The sequence below is a fragment of the Phaenicophaeus curvirostris genome, chromosome 6, assembly GCF_032191515.1.
Source record: "Phaenicophaeus curvirostris isolate KB17595 chromosome 6, BPBGC_Pcur_1.0, whole genome shotgun sequence".
Taxonomy (NCBI): Eukaryota; Metazoa; Chordata; class Aves; order Cuculiformes; family Cuculidae; genus Phaenicophaeus; species Phaenicophaeus curvirostris.
Window position 1 is genome coordinate 2,134,601 of NC_091397.1, and position 21,490 is coordinate 2,156,090.

Here is a 21,490-nt window from a genome sequence, read left to right on the forward strand (position 1 = left end):
CTCATTTAAACCACCGGAGATATGGGCTTTCAATAGGAATTTTGGATCTTTCTAGTTAAAGAATTTTCCACCTCACAATTTGATACTGGGAGAGTGTGGGAAACCCACACTGGGTTACATCAGGGGTTCCTCATAAAGTGTTCTGTGTGCACCAACAGCCTGGAGAATGTAATCTGTAAGGGGAAGTAAGAAATAGAATAAGGGTATAAGATGACTGTCTAAAGGCAAAATGTTGCTTTCTTTCATTCTCGACATCAGTTTTTGAATCACAAATACTGTTCTGCATAGTAGTTATGCTACACCCATTTTAAAATATTGAATGAGACAACATAATGAAGAGCAAAAACATATCAGGTATTTGTATTAAATATAACCACAAGTCTGGTTTGGGTTGTAGGTTGTTTTGGGTTTGTTTTTCTTTTTAAATTGTTTGATTTTACACATTTTTTTATATATTATTGTGTCTACCTATGCATCTGTATGGGTTTATTTGGTCAAATAATGTGTCTCATCAGTAAAGCAGTAATATAAATGATATAATAACTTCACACATTATGCAATTATTTTATAGTTGTGTAGTAATTGTGTACTTAGAGGTAGTAAAAACGCATGGGAGAAAAGTGAACTCTATAAATGTAATTTTACAGAAGAAAAAAGCAAATCGAAAATCCGATTTTCTGCAATTATACTGCAAGTGAAAAAAGTTAAGTATTCTTTAAATAACATGAAAAACCCTTCTGCAAGCATACTAAGAGAGAGTAAAAAACCCTGCTCCACCCAAAACTGTCCCTGTACTACCTCAGACCCTCATCTCAGTTATAGCCTCTACTTTACTAGCATAATATGCGGGCTGCAGTAATAACAAAAAAGTAGTAATATCCCAGTCTTTCTTTGAGTTTTATTACTTGAATTCATATATTGGCCTTTCTGCAGGGCTGCTCTGTCAACACACAGAGAGCAAAGCCTCTATTAGAAGAACAAGGGAGGGGCATATTCTCTTATTTTATTATTACTGTTATTATTTTTGACCACAGCCGTCAGAGGGAAATCATTAGAGGAAATCAATTCAGGATGTGAACAAAGCAAACATTTTTAATAACAGACATTTTATGACTCATTGTTCTTACCAGTTGCTCTGGCTGTGTAGGCTGTTTGTCAGAGGAAAGTTTACCTTCAAATATAAAAAAATTAAAAAGGCCATGATAATCTTCGTGGCGTCATCCTGAGAAACACATTTGGCAGAGGTGAGTTTGGTTCCAACTATTCTGGGGGGAAGAGAAATGAAAGGAAAAAAAAAAGAGTTCTTTCTAGGTTCACTGGGTATCCCAGCCTTCAAGAAATGCTCTGCATTCACAGGCTCATTTCTCCTGACTCTTCAGCTTGACTTTTGCGCAAAATGCTAGGGAATGCAGTGGATGAGGGGTAATGTTTTTAAGATGAAAGCAGAAGATTTAAGTTAGATCTTACAAAGAAATGCTTTGCTGTGAGGGTGGTGAGGCACTGGCACAGGTTGCCCAGGGAAGTCGTGGATGCCCCATCCCTTGAGGTGTCCAAGGCCAGGTTGGATGAAGGTATGAGTAACCTGATCTGGTGGGAGGTGTCCCTGTCCACGGCAGGAGGGGTGGAACTGGATGATCTTTACGGTCAATTCCTACACAAACCATTCCATGATTCTATGATCTAGGCAAGTAATGAGTCACGTCTTACAGATCTCCTTTTATCAGCTGTCATGCACTGGCTTTTTCACATGCAACGAAGTAAATCCTGACTAAGAATAGTGTAAAACCTTATACATAGATTAGGGAAAACAGGTAATATACTACCTAAATAATTATATCTGTGCAATAGTCTAAAATGATATTAGAAGTAATAGGAAACAATGTCATGTTAATAGACATGGAGTTTCTAAAAAGGACAACAATAAAGTTATGCACCTTGAAGCCAAAGTACCATGATGACTGCCTGTCTCTGGCATTTGTTTATCATTACCATTTGTAGAAAAAAACCAATGTGCTTGGAAATACTGGGCAAGAAATAGCATGTCCCTAAGCTCAAATGGTTGTTTGTCTCCCACCTCTTAAGATACAAGATTTCTCTGCTGCCGAACAGACATGAAGTTTTTCCATTTATGTTTTCAGATTTCTTTAAGTATAAATAAACAATCATAGAAGCATAGAATGGTTGGATTGGAAGGGACATTAAAAGCCATCCAGTTCCAACCTTCCTGACATGGGCAGGGACAACTTCCACTGGATTACATAACTCAAAGCTCCATCCAACATGGCTTTGAACATCCTTTAATTTTCCTGCCAAAAAAAAATATTTGTGTTAGTTTGGTCAGTAGTAAAAATTTTTGTTCAGTTCAATAAAAAGGGGAAGAGCAGCAGATACAAAACATATTAAAAATTTGTTGTGAATAACCATGAAAGAGCAGATGGGAATGAGGAGGTATGAAATGTCTTCTCAAGAAGAGGATGTGAAATAACTAGCTTCATGAACCCACAGTGCTTGATTCATTTGGAATGACTTGATTCTGAATTTCTCACATATGAGAATATATTAACTATTGTCTATTTTTTCTCACAGTTTTTCTTTCTGTGCTGCCAATCAGACATTCCATCCTCAACTGAATAAATGAAAAAAGAGCTGAAACTGGTATACTTGCTAGAGAAAAAAATATTTTAATTGACTGGTATTTTTAGACTTGTTAAATAAATACATAAACACAGTATTTGAAGCTCAGTTCAGAAGTGAAGCATACAAGGACACTCTAACTAAACAGAATTTCATTTTCTTTACTACTGGAAATAGAAAGTGTGTGTGGAAGTCAAATACTCATTGTGAAACTTTTATGAAAATCGCTCTCTTCTGTCATGAAATGTGTTTTTGAAATGACTATTTTGATACCACTGATGCATAATTTATGTTTTTTTGATCACAGAATCATAGAATGGTTTGGATTAGAAGGGACCATGAAGATCATGAAGTCCAATTCCCTGCATTGAGCAGGGACATTTTCAACCACATCAGGTTGCTCAGGGTCCCATCCAGTCTGAGCTTGGATGTTTCCAGGGGTGGGGCATCCACCACCCCTCTGGGCAACCTGTGTCAGTGTTTCACCAACCTCAGCAAAACCAATTTCATCCTAGTATCTGGTTTAAACCTCTTCTCTTTTAGTTTAAAATTATTACCCCTTGTGCTATTGCTACAGACCCTGCTAAAAAAGTTTTCCCCATTGTTTCTGTAGGCCCCCTCTAAGTATTGAAAGGCCATAATACAACATATCTGAGTTGGGTACTTGCCCTCACTGATATAAGGGAATAAAAAGGAGATTGAGCATTTAAAAGTGTAGTAGGAAGAAGTGAAATAACTGAAGGAAATGAAGTTGACAGAAAAGGAGGAAAAAAAATTTTTAAATCCATAGAAAGAGATGATAGTTAAGAAAATTGAGGAAGATGAACAGAATCAAAGATGCAAAATGTCTCTGAAGTAGTACAGAACGAAATGCAAGACTGGGGAAAGAAGTTTGTCTGAGAAGAGGATCTAGAGGAAAGCAATTTATCAATATAAAAGAAAGAAATTAAGACCAGATCAAGAGAAGAAAGAGAAAAAAGAAGAGGGAGAAATATGAAAAGAAGGACAAGAAAGAAAAGCCAAACAAATCTCTAGAAAAAAACTATGAAACAAGAGATTGATTGTGCTGTAGGGCCAAGATCCTTTCCCCTCTGCATTTGAATGATTTCCCTTCAGGACCTCAGTTTTAGAAACAAATTTATTTTATTTCTGAGAGGCTGAAAGCAGGGAGGAGGGACCTTAACCATCTGAGTCATACAGAAATGTGAGAGCTAAAGACTGAAAGGAATTTCATCTCTGATTCTTTGGGGCGTGGGGGAAGTCTCCCCATTGTCTAGTTTAAATAACATTCGCTAAAGGAAAATAAAATACATCAGCTCCTGTTTGTTGAATGCTCTAATAAGGTTCCCTCCTTGGGTAATGATGTGTGTAATGTTCCTTTGGAGTTACAAGCTTCGACATCCAGGCTTGTGAAGTGACTCTCGCAATTCATGGATGAGGTTCAGCTGAGAGAATGTTCTCGCTAGGTGTGCGTTCTCAACTACCAGCATCAAGCCCTAATTCAAAAGGTGTAAAGCTCTTGTGCAGGAGAGCATTCATCATCAGAGCAGAAGGAGAAAGCTTTTAACCCTCGTGAATTGCATCGTCTCTTCTAGGGCACCAAACTCTGGAGCACTCAGCACAATAAAGACATGGACTTGGTGGAGTGGGTCCAGAGGAGGTCACAAAAATGATCAAAGGCATGGAATAGCTCCCCTGTGAAGAGATGCTGAGACAGAACTGGCGTTGTTCAGCCTGGAGAAGACTCTGAGAAGACCTTATCACAGCCTTGCAATACTTAAAGAGGGCTTATAAGCGAGATGGAAAAAAAACTTTTTAGCAGAGCCTATAGCAATAGCACAAGGGTTAATTGTTTTAAATTAAAAGAGAAGAGGCTCAGATGAGATATTAGGAAGAAATTTTTCACACTGAGGGTGGTGAAACACTAGCATGGGTTGCCCAGAGGGGTGGTAGATGCCCCGTCCCTGGAAATATTCAGGTTGGATAGGGCTCTGAGCAACCTGATCTGGTTGAATACATCCCTGCTCACTGCAGAGGGGTTGGACTAGATGGCCTTCATGGTCCCTTCCAATGCAAACAATTCTATAATTCTATGGTACACACTTTTCCACTACATCACGTTACATTTTAAAGATCACAATTAGCACGTGTATGGATATTGATCTATGTAGAAAATGAAAGAGAAAGAATGAGAAGCATAGGAGCTATTTTTTAAGTATCAGAAACTGTATATAGATTTTTAAGGACCTTAATCTCTTCTTTGAGCACCACATGGTATTTTAAAGAAATTATTTTCCCAACTGGTCAGTGAAGTAGAAACAAGTATTTCCTATATATCTTTGTAAATGCTGGGCAGTGAATCTACATCTTTAATAATAATGAAGAGTGCCAGGAAACTTTCCTAGTCGATGGAACTCAATCATCCACACTGTTAAATTGTTAACAATGTCCTTAGTACATTGTTGGCCCAGGCCACCTATCAATCTCCAAAATTAATTCCTGGGCATGAGTTGCAATTTAGCATGAGGCAGGAACTATTCTTAACAAAGATTATGGATGTGACCATCCCAAAGGCGGAGGGGAAGAGAGCTTAGGGGATGCAAGGCATTCTGGATTAGTTGTTTCCAAGGTCACAAAATAGTTCGTAGGCTTGTTTCACTTCTAAGTATAGATGTAGCTTAAGACTCTGAGTCCCTGAACATGAAAAAAATGAATGATTCTGTGGTGAGCCAAACTGACCTGATTAATGAGAAGATAAACTAAAAAAGAAAAAACCTGAAAGCATTTAGTGTAGCCCTCATGAAAAATTAATGTTAACCCTATTCTCATAATATCATCAGACTTTCATATGCACAGCTTGCTACTTAGCATCCTGTCACCATAGTGATGTTTGAGGTGGATACCTCAAATTTTGCTTGTTTATTCATGAGTGCCACTGAGGTAACTGCATCCCAAGCCTCTTAAATCATAAGTATGCTTGCATTCAACCCATATAAATATGAGTTCACATCTTCTTTAAGGTGCTCAGCATGAGGGTAATACCTCCATATCCAACAGAGTCACATGCTCAGGATAACTCTTTGCGTGAATGCAAGTTTGAATGTCAGTGCTATGGGTGGTGATTCTGCACTCGGGTAGAAGTCAGATATGGTGCAAGGAGCAAAGGATTTGCAGTTTCTAGTCTATAAAAATATAATTCAAATTATAAACTCCTAAGAGTTGACCCACCAATGGTGTGACTGCTAAAATAAACCCCTCTGCCTTACACTCCAGATGCACAGAGAGATGGTGTGTAAAGGGTCTTGACACCTTGCCTTGGGATGCTAAACTTACAAACACCCCTTTCCTCTGAGGTGGAAAATAAGTCCATCCTCTGGCATCCAAATATTGTTTGGACTAGAGGAGCAAGATAGAAACCAGTGGTAGGATTCATCCCATTTTGTTTTCAGCATTTGCACGGTAGAAATCTACAGTCACCCTAGATTCTATTCACAGGCAGCTGAAAGAAAGAAGTGCTTCTAGAAGAGCCTTAATTTGCTTTCTTTCTTTGGATTAAATGAACCATGACCAAGAAATGTCCATTTATTTTAATAGTTCAGGTATAAACACCTGCACAACAAATTTAAAGGCTATATAGGATTGTTGTAATAATTGAGAACCTAATATTTAAAGCTCACTTAGTTGTGGCTGCCCCATCCCTGGAGATGTTGAAGGCCAGGTTGGATGAGGCTTTGAACAAACTGATCCAGTGGAAGATGTCCTTACCTATGGCAGGGAAGTTGGAACTGGATGATCTTTATGGTCCCTTCTGACCCAAACCATTCTATGATTTTGTGACCAAGTTTCCATCATTGTTTGAGGAATTAAATTCTCAATGAATTCACTGTATTTGTGCTCTGAAAATAAAAATCCAAACAATCGGATTCTTCATGTATGGTGTCTACAAAATGGTGATATATGATTCTATCCTTACTCTTACATTTACTAGCATCTATTTCAGTTAATCAAAAGTTTCAAGTTGTAGAAAGAATTTTATCTCTTTCAAAAATAAGTCCTGGGAATTATGTATATTATATATGTCATGTAAAGTATACATATCCATGTAACTGTCATGTAAGACTCAAAGGAAATTGCTTTGCAGTAAGAAAACAACAGCAATAAGCTTATTAACAAATCATTGGAACTCCTCCACTATACATTATCCCTTACTTTTCTCCGCGGGCTCAAAAGCCTGGACATGATACTGAGGATCATATGAGCTGTGTTAGTTTGGACTAGGTAAGGTGATGTAGAGAGTTAGGGGACTATAGAAGACAAGGATAAAAATGTTAGATCATGTATCCAACATTGGCCGGTGAGCTGGTCATCCATTAGTTAGTTTAGTATTATTTTGAATGCATTTGTTTCTGGCCCCTAAAACATTGTACAATGATCAACTGTCTCATTCTGTGATGCTATGGTATTGTTGTAAACCTGCTGTTTAGTTTTAACAAAAAGATTTGACACACAAGAAGGGTGGGAGGGAGGGAAGGAAGAAGAGATGGAGAGAGGCAAGGAGGGGAAGAGAGAAATAGGGAGAGAAAGAAAGGCAAAGAGGGAAGGGGAAGAGATGTAGAGAAAGAAGGAGGAAGAAAGCAAGAAAAAAGGAGAAAGAAAGCAAGAAAAAAGAAAGAGAAAGTAAGGAAGGAAAGAGGGAAAGGAAAGAAAGGGGAAAAAATTAAGGGGGGGAAAGGAAAATTATCTCAGAGCAGATGTAGCAGTGACTGTTGATATTCCTGTCCCTTTGGGGCATTGACCCCTCACCTCTACATATTCAGCCCAACCTCTGCAAGGCCTTGAGCTGCCTGGAGGGCAGAGAGATCCCTGTCCAGTGATTCACATCCCTGAGCTCGCTGGCCTTTTCAGAGTGGAGAGGAAAAGTAAACAAAAACAAGGCCTGCCTGGTTTGAAGCTGAGCTGGAAAAAGTTACCACCTGCTGAACTGACATCACCCTGACATCACAGGTTACTGTTGCCAACTTCCACACTAGATTTTTTTCTTTTTTTCCCTCTTTTCTTTTTTTTTTCTTTCTAATCTCTACCGTTCATTAGCTCCAGCTGTCCTCTCATTCTTGACTGGTTTTTACTTATGGTGTCCGTGCTGCTGTGGCTTTTACTTTCCAGGTGTTGCCTGGACACTGGAGCTGACCTCTGATCAGAAGATAGCAGTGACAAGAAGCAGAACACCTGATTTGGCTACATACTGAGGGTCATTCTGCTCAGTGATATGTGACTGTCTTGTATTCATCCCTTGGAAATAATTAAATTGATAAAGTTTATCACTGAAGCCAAGATTCCTCGAGTGTCCTCTGAGAAGAACAATGATGAAGCCAAAAGGAAATCCGGAAATTCTAAAGGAGCCTTCCTGAGCACAGACAGCACAAGATCCAAGACTCTATCTTTAGGATTTATGAAGAGCCAAGGAAGAGAGATTGCCAGGGATGATTCTGCCAGCAGATCTTCCTTGGATGTCCTTTGAATCAGATACAGTATTGGAAGGGAGCAGCTGCTACTCCCCTTGGTGCTATGCAGGCAATAAATATCCTTGGAAAAGCAAAACTGTATTTTACTCTGTCTCCAAGTAGCTAATGTCTGAGGGAGGGATTATGGAGAACTTAAAGGTGATGTCAACATAGAAACAACAGTTTATTATAACCCAGAATGCTGAACTTTTCTAATTAGTGTACGAAAGCGATACCTGAATGACTGCCTCTATGACAGTTTTGTTTTCAAATCCATGTTTAGATACACGAAGGTGCTTACATTTACCTAAATCTTGACAGAAATGCTTAGAGGGTGAACGATTACTGAACATGAATTAAAATTGCATCAGCCCTGAACAAACAAACGTTACTGAACTTTCAGGAAAGTGAGGCTGGCCACAGTGAGGTCCTCTAGCAAAGTGTGTGACTACACAAAGAGCTATAAAAATAGTAACTAAGAAGAAAAGAGAGAGCAATTCTGTCACTGTAAAGCAGAAACAAATCAGCTGGAGACATCAGAGGTATATGGATGGAAAATCAATATAAAGCAAAGAAAAATCAGAGTTGACCTGGATGTCATTTCTGTCAACATTGTGTTAGAGTACAGATGCCAACACTCACATATACACGTGCACATACACAGTTATTTAAAGCCCCAGAGGAAAGAAATTTACTGTTTCTTTGTATTACTTTATTTAGTACTTTTTTCTAAGTATTTTAAAATTTACAAACCCTGATTCCCTCTGGTCAAGGAAGAACATGGTCTTTATCTTAGCTTTTGCTTCTTTTCCTTTATTTCCTTTTCTCCTTTACTTTTTTTCTATTTTCTTTTTTTCTTTCCCTTCTTCTTCTTCTTCTTCTTCTTCTTCTTCTTCTTCTTCTTCTTCTTCTTCTTCGTCTTCTTCTTCTTCTCCTTCTTCTTCTTCTTCTTCTTCTCCTTCCTCTTCTCCTTCCTCTTCTCCTTCTCCTCCTTCCTCTTCTCCTCCTCCATCCTTTCTCTTTTTATCTTACTCTTTCTTTACCTCTTTCTCTCTATTTCCTTCTTCCTTGTCAAATGCAGCAAACCTTAATGATTCTTCTCTTGTTTTTCTGTTTGAGCTGAGGTACTTGAAAACAATTTTTAGACTTTATATTCCAAAGATATTTGGACTTTCTTTTTTATTCTTATTATTAAATTTTATTGCCACAGATTCAGGGGAAGGAATTTCAAATTATATTTTTTTCCCACATTTGAGAAAATCTAATAATAACACATAGTAGCTAACTGTCCCTATCGGTCTTTACTGGTTTACAGATATTTCGTGTGCTCATAAGTAAAAGTAAAGGCTTGTAAAATGCTTAAAAATTAGAAAAAGCTTTGGCTTTAATCTTGTTGATGGCAATGTTGCTACTGGGAGAGTGGACAATTCACTTTTTTTAGTACACCTGCTCTCATCCAGACCAAATTAGATTTGAAATTTGTGGAGGTAGAAAAGAGAGGAGGAGAACATAGGCTTTTGGGTGTGTAGTTTGTTCTCCACATATGCTGTAACAAATACCATGATGTCTCCAGTCTTAACAAAGATTCCTAGGCTATAGCTACACTAGGATGAGGGTATATGACCTTAAGTGCTGGTCCATGATCTTTGAGACTATTTAATTATTAACGAGTCCCCAGAACAATTTTGGCTTGTGTCAAAGAGCTGTCTCATACATGATATGTAGCATCAAGTTCCACCATTAGATATTATTGTTAATGCTAGTGTTATTATTGTTGTTAACTACAATGGCTAATTAAATAATGACAGTTACATCCCATATGCTGACATAACTGTCCATTTTGAAGACACTTTTCATATTGCAAACATCGTGAGCTCTGAAAAGCTGAACAATCTGTAGCTTTAGCTGAAAGAGTTAAAAAATCCCTGGAGTGATACCAGTCCATGATGCTGTGATATGACTTTATTACTGTTATTGTTATTCTTATTACTATAGCACCGATGTCAATGTCTCTGTAGTCCAAGCACAGTTTGGCACCATGTGAAATACGGTAGCATTTAAGAGCTTGATAGGTTGCTCCTTTTTTTCTATAGTCATCTCATGGCAGGGTAAGATTGGACTCTGATCAACAGGACAGATTTAATTTGATCTTAATTTGTTCTCCTGACAAGCTATTAGATATAGTGCTGGAAGCAGAAAAGAAAATAGGAATTCTACTGTTCTGATCTCCACCCTCCCAGAAGACAGAAGGAAAAAAAAATCCTTGAATTTCTGTCTGATGGAGATCAGAATCTTTGGGGAACAATTGGGTGAAAAACAACACTGATAAATGGGAGTAAAACAGCCAGTGCAAGAGCCTAGCCACTTATTTCTTCGTTATGTTTCCATGTGAGTGAATGGGAGTGGAGAACATTTCCCTTTCTCTCCACCCTCCTCATAAACCAGCCAACAAGCCAACAGAGACCATTTAAGGGACTAAAACTCCAAGCCATCAAGTTTTCCAGGCTAATGCTTTGCTACTTAAGCCTCAGGGAGAGCTTGTTCAAGCTGACCAAATGAAATACAGAACAAAGCAAAAAAAAAAAAAAAATCCATGTAACAATAATATAATGCGCATATGTAGCACCTTATGTCCCAAAAGATTTCAAGGCACTTCATGGGCTACGCAAAGTGAAGTTATGGCACTCGTTGAACAGGACCCAGCAGCTTGTTAACCATGCAAAAATTTTCTTCCCTAGTTCAGTACATGAAAAGGATTCTTGTTGAACTTGATAATCTTGTGCTGTCAGCTCCCTTCCTGAAATTTATGATGGAGGTTTGCCTGTGAGAGATTACGTCAAACAAGGTGCTGGAGGAACCCTAGGAATAAATATGATCAATACTAAAAAATAACCAGAGCAGAAACTCAACACTGTTTGGATGGTCAAAAGCTTGCTTAGCTGAAAGGTACAGCTTCTGAGAGTCATAGAAACAATGATTCAAAGAAAAGGAATGGCTTTCCCTCACTTACATGTAATGCTTTTGTGTAGAAACCAGGATGCTTTTGGAGATCTCCCACCAAACTACTGGTTAGATCCAATCATGTTTGGCTTGGAAGGACCGGAAAAAACACATTATTAAGCAGCAGGGCTTCAGTTTTACTCATTGTTCCCAAGCTCAATACAGACCTTTACAGTAAGAGGCACTGTCCCGCCAATGACCTTCATGCTATTACAGAAGATACACCCTTCCTAGGGTTGAGGAACCCTTACATATCCAATTTAGGTCAGCCCTGGAACTTTCTATAAAGAAACTGCCAAACGTCTGCTACGGCATAATTAATGAGTCTGTTGGTCCTGCCAAAGCCAAGACATGCTCTCTTGAGAGGTATAACTCACTGCTGAACAGCCTTTATAATGATTAGGGCCCACTGGGCAAAAAGATGGGCCAGAGAACGATTTAGAAAACTTTTATTAACAGCAAAGCCATGCAATCGAAAAATTAGGTGAGCCTCAGATGTTACCTTTTATTGTTATTATTCAGTGGAAAAAGAAAACTAGATAGAAGAGCCCAGAAGTATTAGCATTCCATTAACATGTCTTTGGTCTCTATCACATTAACGGAACCTTTCCATTCAAAACAAGAGTATTCCACAGGAAGACTACTTCATTTGGCCCATGAAACTGTTTTGTCTGCTGGGAACCCTAAACTTACACCATTAAGTTCACTTTTCGATTCCCAGAAAGAGAGAAAGAAAGAAGGGAAGAAAGAAAAAAAAAAAAAAAAGGAAAAAGGATGTAGCTTTGCCAGACAGGAAAGTATAAAAGTCAACATTTCCATGAAGACTAAACAGGTGGAAACTAATCAAGCCAGAGAGAGTAAGAGAATGAAAGGGAGAGTTAAGGGCTCAGAACTAATTCTGCTCTTTTTCAGGTTGCCTGCAGCTGCCTCAGTAGTGGGGTTTATGACCAAGGTCAAGCTGTTCATTCCATCTGACTTGTATCCAAAACAGCAACGTAATGAAGGTCTGTGTGTGTGATGAATACAGTCATCATAAAATAAAATGTGAAATCTGACAGCTCTGAAGATTAATTCTGTTAATTGCCTGGGCATGCAGCTCTACTTCTGTTCAGCTTCAAGTCCACTCTAAACTCTTGCCTTTTGCTTGTTTGCAGAGTGAGTGTAACTGTACATGTGCCTGTTCTCTCCGCTCATGCCCTCCTTCTTTTACTTAGATTAGCAAAAAAGCTGAAACAAAGTTAGCAGCAAAGTGGCTGTCTCAGATAAGACCATCCTGGTTGGAATGGACCAGGGTTTTAATTTCTGTATTAAAGGTGAATGATGGAGATTTGTTAACAAATCAGAGGATGTTTTAATAGGGATTAAATGGTTATGAATGGCTTGTTTGAGTAGTCTACTTTTAATAAATGAAATCTCATAGTATTAGTTGGCATAACAATGCAAAAATACTTTTAGAAGCATTTTCATTTTCCTGTAGCTACATAGAGATTGTATGCATGAAAGAAAAACAAACAAACAAACAAACAAAAAGCAAGAGATAAAAAGCATAGATTTTTACAGAAAGCAAAGTGAAAAAAAGTGGCAATCAATGGCAGAGAGATAAGGATTACATGTTTTTAGTGAATAATTTTGGAGAAGGAGAGACCTCCCCTTATCCATTGAAACTACTTCCTCTCAAAGAGCAAAGCTGGACTAGAAATGGGGGAATATTGTACAAGTCTGGAAAGAAGGAAGAAATGGAATCGCTTTATTTTTTATTACCAGCCACATGGTAAGAAGTTCAAAATTCTGGCAAAAAGTAACCAGATTATAAAACTTTAAACTCCAGAGGCTTGGAGTCTCAGCCTTGACTAGTCCCTGAGAGACACTTGTGGGCTTTGACTCCTTAGTGACCTTGAAGTAGCTCACCCAGCCAACAGAGAAGTATTGGGCTGAACTTCACTACGTTTGTATTTGGCACCATTTCTAGTCTCTGAGTAGTCAAGATTTAATCACTGATATTGAACTTCGATAGCTGAAGTGGTGGGTTAAGAACTTCCAGACTGAAAGACCTTGTAAAGCAATTTACAACAGATTGGCAATATGAGAAGTTTTCTTTCATGTCTAGGCTCTCTGCTCAGTTCTACTTTAAGTCTTCAGAATGGAGCTAAAAACTTACCTCTAATAGCTGTTGGATAGCACATTTTGTAGCTTGATTATCAATCTCAACCAAAAAACCCAGAATAAAATGTTTGCATGTGTGTAATTCATTCTGTACTTTGTAAGGAAGACAGGAAGATCTCCAGTTAAGTCCCACTTGCATCTTTTGGCTTGTAACGACTAGGTTCATGAGACAGAATAAATGTGATAACAATCTCGGAAACAATGTTCAAAATACTTTAAGTCCACAACTCTTGGTTTAATGAATCAAAGACTTTGATGATCCACTACATAGCTTCTCTCTATGTGGATCTCTGGTTCTCTATTACTAAACTTGCTATGACACAATGAAAACTGATGCCAATGTTGCCTTAATCATAGAATTACAGAATGGTTTGGGTTGGAATGGACCATGAGGATCATCTAGGCTACCCCCGACCCTGCAGTGAGTAGAGACATACTCAACCAGATCAGGTTGCTCAGAGCCTCATCCAACCTGACCTTGAACGTTTCCAGGGATGGGATATCTACCACCTCTCTGGACAATCTGTGCCAGTGTTTCACCACCCTCACAGTAAAAAATATCTTCCTAATATCTCCTCTTTTAGTTTAAAATCATTACCCCTTGTCCTATTGCTACAGGACCTGCTGAAAAGTTTTTCTTAAAAAGTCTTTCTTAAAAGCCCTCTTCAAGTATTGAAAGGCTACAATAAGGTCTCCTCAGAGTCTTCTTCAAGCTGAACAACCCCAACTCTCTCAGCCTCTCTTCACAGAAAAAGCGTTCCAAGCCTTTGATCATTTTTGTGGCCTCCTCTGAACCCACTCCAATAGTTTCTTGTGTTTTCTGTGTTGAGGGGTCCAGAGCTGGACACAGTATCCCACATAATGTTTCACTGGCGCAGAGTAGAGGGGAAAAATCACCTCCCTCATCCTACTGGCTCTGACTTGAATTTCGAGGTCTAGAAACAAATCTGCTTCTACATTGAATTTTTTGTTGTATTTCTCTGCCAGGAGCCTTTTCAAAGCTCTTGATGGAAAACATTTTGGTCTGTGTCAATACAGTTCCTCTCATATTAGAACTGGCCTTTGGCAGCAATTTTCATTTCAATACTTGGCTGGACATGAACTTGTTTCTCACCTGGAAAGCTTTTATGTATTCTTTGCTTTGGTACATCACAGGGTATTTCATTTTCCAATCAACCACCAAACAGGCCTTGACAGTACAAAATAAAAATATTAAAGGCAGACAGAAATAAACTGTCAACAGATATCTATATGGTCTTCCCCATTGACTACTTTTATATATCTTGTTCTGCCAGGTGAGGAATATTGAGGCAAAAGAGTCTGTGCTTTTCCTTTGCGCTCTCCATTTCTTGGTTGTTGACTCCTGCAGACAAAATAAGCATCATGACCCTCTTTGTCAATGCATGTTCTTCTCAGACCCGCTGCCTTAAACATGTTGCTCAACTTCCCCAGCCTAGTACAACAAACTTCAACATAAGAGTGCTCAAACATCTCCCAAGCTCAAATCTCCTACCATACACTTCACCATCTGGATGACTTTATACAAAAGTTTCACATGAAAACCATTTTTAAGATAAGACCAGTCAATCAAAAGCAATATATTAGGCATTGATGCCCAGCACTGTAATTCCAGGTTATTTATTGCTCTGGTGGACTGCAGAGAATCTCCAGCTACAGGCAATTTTATCCTGAGGAGCTGGTGTCCCTGGTGTTTCAGTTGGGTCAATGTGCATGAAAAAGCCCTTCACAATCCTTTGTGAACATCACTCCCGTGTCAGCTGTCAGTGTGTCTGGCACATGATACAGGGCAAAAGAACTTATGTTACTCAGGGAACTTCCTGCCAGTGTGTGTGAAACATATAATACCACAGAGCTCAAGATTAAGCACTCCCTACTGAAAGTATATATATATATATCTTGGCAGTTCAGGAGCGAGCCTCACATATATGTTTTGATAGAAACTTGTAGCATCCATAGCTAAATATTCCCGAGTGGGAGGTTGAAAAAACAAACAAGCAGTGTACTAGAAGAAGATATCTAGGGGAAACAAATGCTTATTTCATATATATATATATACATACACACAAGGTCAAGTGCAAAGTCCTGCACCTGGGTTGGGGCAATCCCAAGTACAATTACAGGGTAGATGGAGAATGGATTGAGAATAGCCCTGAAGAGAAGGACTTGGGGTTGTGGGGGATGAGAAGCTCAACATGAGCTGGCAATATGCGCTTGCAGTCCAGAAAGCCAATGGTATCCTTTCTAACCCAAAATATTCTATGATTCTACACCAGGCAGGATGCTTTTTTCACTTGAGAGTCTCACTCATAAGACCATAGGGACAAACTACCTCCTCCTCACTCGTTACCCTTGAATTTTGTAAACATGATTACGTCTGATTAAGACTGAAAAGCAAAAGGTGGAGAATAGCATTCCTTTTAGTATGTTAGAATTTTAATTTCTTCAGACAGTAGAAACAACTTGATTTCTAACCATTTCACTTCTCTGTGAAAATAGTCTCACTGCTGCAGATTCATGGAATTCCTGTTTCCATTAGAAGTGATGAAGTTAGTCTCAGAGCACAATCACTACACCTTAGCCACCGATCTAGATATCTTCAGGGTTTCATCAGGGCCTAAAGCAGTCAGTAGTGAGAGGATAAATCTCACATAAAAAATGGCATCTCCAAATGACACTGCTAAGTCTGTTCAAGTCAGCTCAAGAACCCCTTGCAGTAAAAAAAAGAGAAACAGAAGATCCAGAGTGTGAAACATCAAACAGAAGTGTCAGATCTGCTTCTAGAATTGCCTGTTAGTCACCACATCTATATGGGAAGATTGGATTTGGAAGTCAAAGTTTTATATTCCTGAGGTTATCTGACATACGTTCCATCCAAAGTGCTTAACTATTCCAGCTAAGGGAGCTCTGGGAATGCCTAGAAGCAGAATTGTAGAGGATTTTAAGGTCAAAACAGAAGGTGGCCAGCAGACTTAGGTTCTCAGATCAGGCAAGCAGAGACAGTTGGATGACAGTTTGGACATTCATGCCAGAAACCTTGCAAGTCTTGTTTTTAGCTCCTAAGTTTTAAAACGATTATATATTACACCAGTATAAAAATAAAGAAAAGGCTCTCAGAACTGCACCTGAAATGAATTCATAGCACTCTCCGTGACTGGATGTGTTTAAATCAGCACTGGAACCAGTCTGTGAGATTTTCTGTAGCTCATGAAGTCACAGTCTTGAAGCAGAAATTACTGCATGAAATTCCTTGGCACGTGTTACGGAACAGGTTGGAGCATAAGATTATAATGGTTCCTCCTGGGTTGAAGCTCCAGAGTAAGAAACAACATTCATTGCCAACACCACTGAAACGATGGGAATTATCTGAGCTTTTGTTTGTCATCATTACCAGAAACAGTGTCACTCAGAGCCACCTGAGATTTGTGGTGCAGGAATACATTTCAGTTATTTTGATGGGCCTATAAGTTTGTTTTATGAGTAACACATACACATTTATAATCACTTAAACTAATTTTTCCTTTGCTCCCACACATATACCCGCTGTCAAACTCAAGGTAAACTTTAACACTTCCCCCTCTTATTTTATATCTAGACTTGGCTTTGTGATTTATTTTCATGAGCAAGACTAAAGATAGTGTCATTTTTTCTAAAGAAGTAAAACTCTGGGATCTTATAAAAGGGCACTCATACAATACACAAAGTGGACATGACAGAAAATTAATCACACACAAATAAATCTTGAGTGTAAGAGAGGGCAAATTAGTACTTTGCTCCTTAGCCTGTGTTTTGTCATGTGGTGATGTGTTCATTTTTGCCTAATTTGAGGCCCTCCCCAGACCACTTTGAGTTTATTCACTCTGTCGTGAGGAAGGTCACAGTAAAGGAGGATAATTCTCTATCTGACAAAAAAACATGAACATAATTTACCAACTTTATCCCTTCCCTTCCCTTCCCTTCCCTTCCCTTCCCTTCCCTTCCCTTCCCTTCCCTTCCCTTCCCTTCCCTTCCCTTCCCTTCCCTTCCCTTCCCTTCCCTTCCCTTCCCTTCCCTTCCCTTCCCTTCCCTTCCCTTCCCTTCCCTTCCCTTCCCTTCCCTTCCCTTCCCTTCCCTTCCCTTCCCTTCCCTTCCCTTCCCTTCCCTTCCCTTCCCTTCCCTTCCCTTCCCTTCCCTTCCCTTCCCTTCCCTTCCCTTCCCTTCCCTTCCCTTCCCTTCCCTTCCCTTCCCTTCCCTTCCCTTCCCTTTATAACCTATCCCTCTCTGTTTTCAACCTACTAACCATGGCTTACTTAATTTGAATTCTTTATTTTTTGAAAAATAGCTTTTGCAGGCATAATTGGGTGCATTTTTTTTATATTTATTAATTTCATTTGTTATGCATACAAGCAATTATTCATGACTTGTTCCCAAATCTCTCTTGTTGCACGACACCTTCTTTAAATCGTAACGACAGACTAGTCACGTCAACTTCTCAAATAGGACACGTATTGCTTTTGTTAAAGGACTTTTTCTTAACCACCTGGCTGTATTACTGATTTAGGTGGCACTGGAACAAAGATGTGAATAGAATAAATCAATCTGAATATGAGATTGAGAATAAAGAGGCAACTATAGCACAGATCATGACTTGTATGGCTCCTGAGGCTGGCACACACTTCAAGCCACGTGAAAAAAAAATAATCTGTTCCTGGAGAGCACTCTGCTTTTAACTATTTATTCATCCCTTTGTGGAGATAATAGATGAAGAGGAAAAAGAAAGCAGAAGAAAATGTGTATGTTGTATCAGCACATCTAGAATTCATGACAACGGTTGATGTCAGTGAACCGACAAACCTCGAGAAGTAACATATCAAGTATCGCTGTGGACATGCAAGGTCATGGTGAGATATCATCTTATCCTGGTGCAGTTAAGCTCAAAATCAACTTCCTTAGACTACACTTTTCTTGGATCAAATGGTAACTTTGAAAATCTCACCTGGATTTTGTTCTTGTTGCTGTCTATGTTCTTTTTGGAAGCTGGTAAACCATCACTATATTGTGTTATACACAACTGGCATAAATTTCAGTATTGTGAAAAGGTGAGGGCAGGGATTTTTGTCCACCAGATAGGTTTCAGTGTTGAAGATAGAGTAATTATGTGTACAGCTAATTCAGCCAGCTGAAAAATAATTCCCAGTGATTTTTTTTTCCTTAGTTGAAAATGAGACATATAACTCTATGAAAGCTTCACAGTCAACATCTCCAGATTTTGAATTTTCATTGGGGAACATTGTGTCCACAATTCCTGTTTAAAAAAAAAAAATAAATTGGTCTAAATGTTAGGGGGAAAAAGATTTTAAGTGGAATTAATATCTTGATAATTTTTATAATTTAACTCTAAGAACAGATATCTGATGAGGACATATCCTCAGATCCATGATGAGTACCCACAAACATGAGAATATCCTTGCAAATACTTGAAAATCCCTTTTTCACTCCTGTTTCATGGCATTTCTTTGCTTTGTCCCTTTTCTCTGGCCCTGGCCTGTTAGATAATAATTTTAAATTGAAACAGATAAAAAAACGCAGTCCCTGTGTCTGTGAAATTTATATTTATTTAACGAAAAAGAAAAAAAAAATAATCGTAAAATGGAAAGATTTCCTGAAGGCAAAAGCTGTCAGCCCCACCTGATATGAAAAATATTTGATGTATAATCATTTGATGTAAAAGCAGCCCCCAAACTGCAAAGCCTAGTGTAATAATAAGCAGTGCTCTCTGATAATGGGAAACATATTCTCTAGCAGAATGTGGTGTATGGTCAGAATTCACATTGTGGTTACTCCTCCAACACGGGAAATATATTTAAATAAAATAATTTCTAAACACCCCCCAGTATAAAGTTTTTCTGATAAGCAACATAGAAGCCTTGCCTCTTTCTTGTCAAACTGCTAGACATTGAAAAAGTGTTTTCCTTGGCACCAACCAAATTCACCAAATAACAAAGAGACCTGGCCTGTTTGACAACAGTGGCAGAGGTACCTTAGCTTTCCCACATTGTCATGGGAAGTTCTGCTTTAGGAGACAAAGGGGAGATGGAAAGCAAAAGGATGGGAGAGTTATGTAACAATCATTTTCTTTTACCATTCAAGGATCACCTTTCTGGAAGCATTTAAGACAGGTAGGAGGTGAGACAACATGAGCTTTGCCCTCCAAGTGATGTCACATCTAAAGAAGAGCAACAAAGCTGGTGAAGGGTCTGGAACACAAGTCTTAAGAGGAGCGACTGAGGGAACTGTGTCTGGTTACTCTGGAGAAAGGGAAGCTGAAAGGAGACCTTATTGCTCTCTACAACTACCTGAAAGAAGGTTGCAGTGCAGTGGATGTTGGTCTCTTCTTCCAAGCAGCAAGCAACAGGACAAAAGGAAATGGCCTCAAGCTGCAACAGGGAAGGTTTAAACTACATATTAGGAAAAATTTCTTCACCAAGAGTGATGTTAAAAATTGGACCAGGCTGCACAGGGAAGTTGTTGAGTCACCACCCCTGGATGTATTTAAAAGACATGTAGATGTGCTGCTTAGGGACATGGTTTAGCGGTAAACTTGGCAGGTTAATGGTTGGACTCGGTGATCTTAAAGAGTCTTTTCAAACGCAAATGATTCTATGATTCCCATATCTCATCTGTGATCCCTGCAGATCCTGCTTAGGGAACATTTGGATAACGAGCAACAAAGTGCTGATGTCCATGTTCTTGAGGTGTCAGTTCCCATTCCTGGATTGTCCAATGTCAAATAAACTGCAAACTGTGAGAGACTGTTGCAATAGACTTTATTCTGTGTGGATTTCCTAGTTGCAAATGTTATGGCTGCTGCCTTGTTTTCTCTGGCTGGACACATTTTTACAACATTAGTAGAAACTTAATATCCTTGAAATCTCTACCTCATTGTCAAATTTGAAATTAACCAAAAGTTTCTCAAGGTAATAGGGAGAGACCAGGTATTAATTTTATTTTTCTTGTATGAAAATAGCCAAAAATTAGAAGACAGGAGCTTTAAGAGTTTTTAGTTGATTCCTTATTCAAAAACAACTGCTGCTCACTTTTACTTTTCACAGTTTTGCAAAAGGTACTGAAAATAAACAAAGCAATTATATTTTTAGAAAAAAGAGACGAGAGAGGAAAAAAACAACCAAAAAGTCAACCTATTCCTCTCTCAACATATGGATAAAATCTTCACGGAAATCCAGGTTTGTCAAATCAGATGGTGTCTGAAAGAAAAGCAAAGGTGGTCACCACCTAAATATCTTTAAAGCTTGAACCTTGACATTACATATTAGCAGATCTGGAGGGCATTTACTCCTTCTCTCATATACACACAGCTGATACAGGCTTTTCCAAGATTTTACATAAGATGCTATTTATTAGATGGGTTGAATCCTGAATGTTCTGTTTGAAATGGGAAAATGAGGTAGGGTGGGATGACACATCTTGTTTAATAGTACAAGTTGAGCCTCAACAGCTTCAGAAATTTGATTTAAAGCAAAACCACACTGAACCACGTCAGGATTTTGGCTCTGGATTTTACAGTCTTCTTCATTATTGCTATTATTTTAATAATCCTGTCCTTGACATACCAATATAACAGAGCTTTCCACTGAAAATTAAATTGGAGATGCTGGTAGGATGGTGTTTTTCAAGGAAACACAGTCAGAAAAGTGCCTTTTGCATGAAAGGAAGGCTCTGAATACTGAACAGGAAAAAGCAGAGGCAGTTTAAGACAGAAGAATAAGGTGAAAAGGGGGATGCTGAATGATTTGGGCAATTAAAGTAATTGCACAGTCAAAGGTCAGTGTTCTGCTGATTTGTGATCACTGGGAAATGAAAATATGACTTGTCTGTAGCCCATTGATATGCAAGCATATTAAAGGAAGCATCTGTCCATTGCCAAGGACAAGTGCTTCTAGTCAAAAGAAGGAGGCGGGTGATCTGCACGGACACCTATAGAGCCAAGCAGTCCTAGAAAGAAGATGGACTTTGTCATCCCCAGGGATTCAGTTGGGCACTTCAGTCCTAGCCATCTGAAGTCAGTTTGCTAGGTTAAATCCATCCTCTTCAGAAACTGCTTTCGCTCTGCTATTTCAGCTCACAGATACAGCCCTCCCAGATAAAATAATTGTCACTGTGAGTCTTTGATCTGC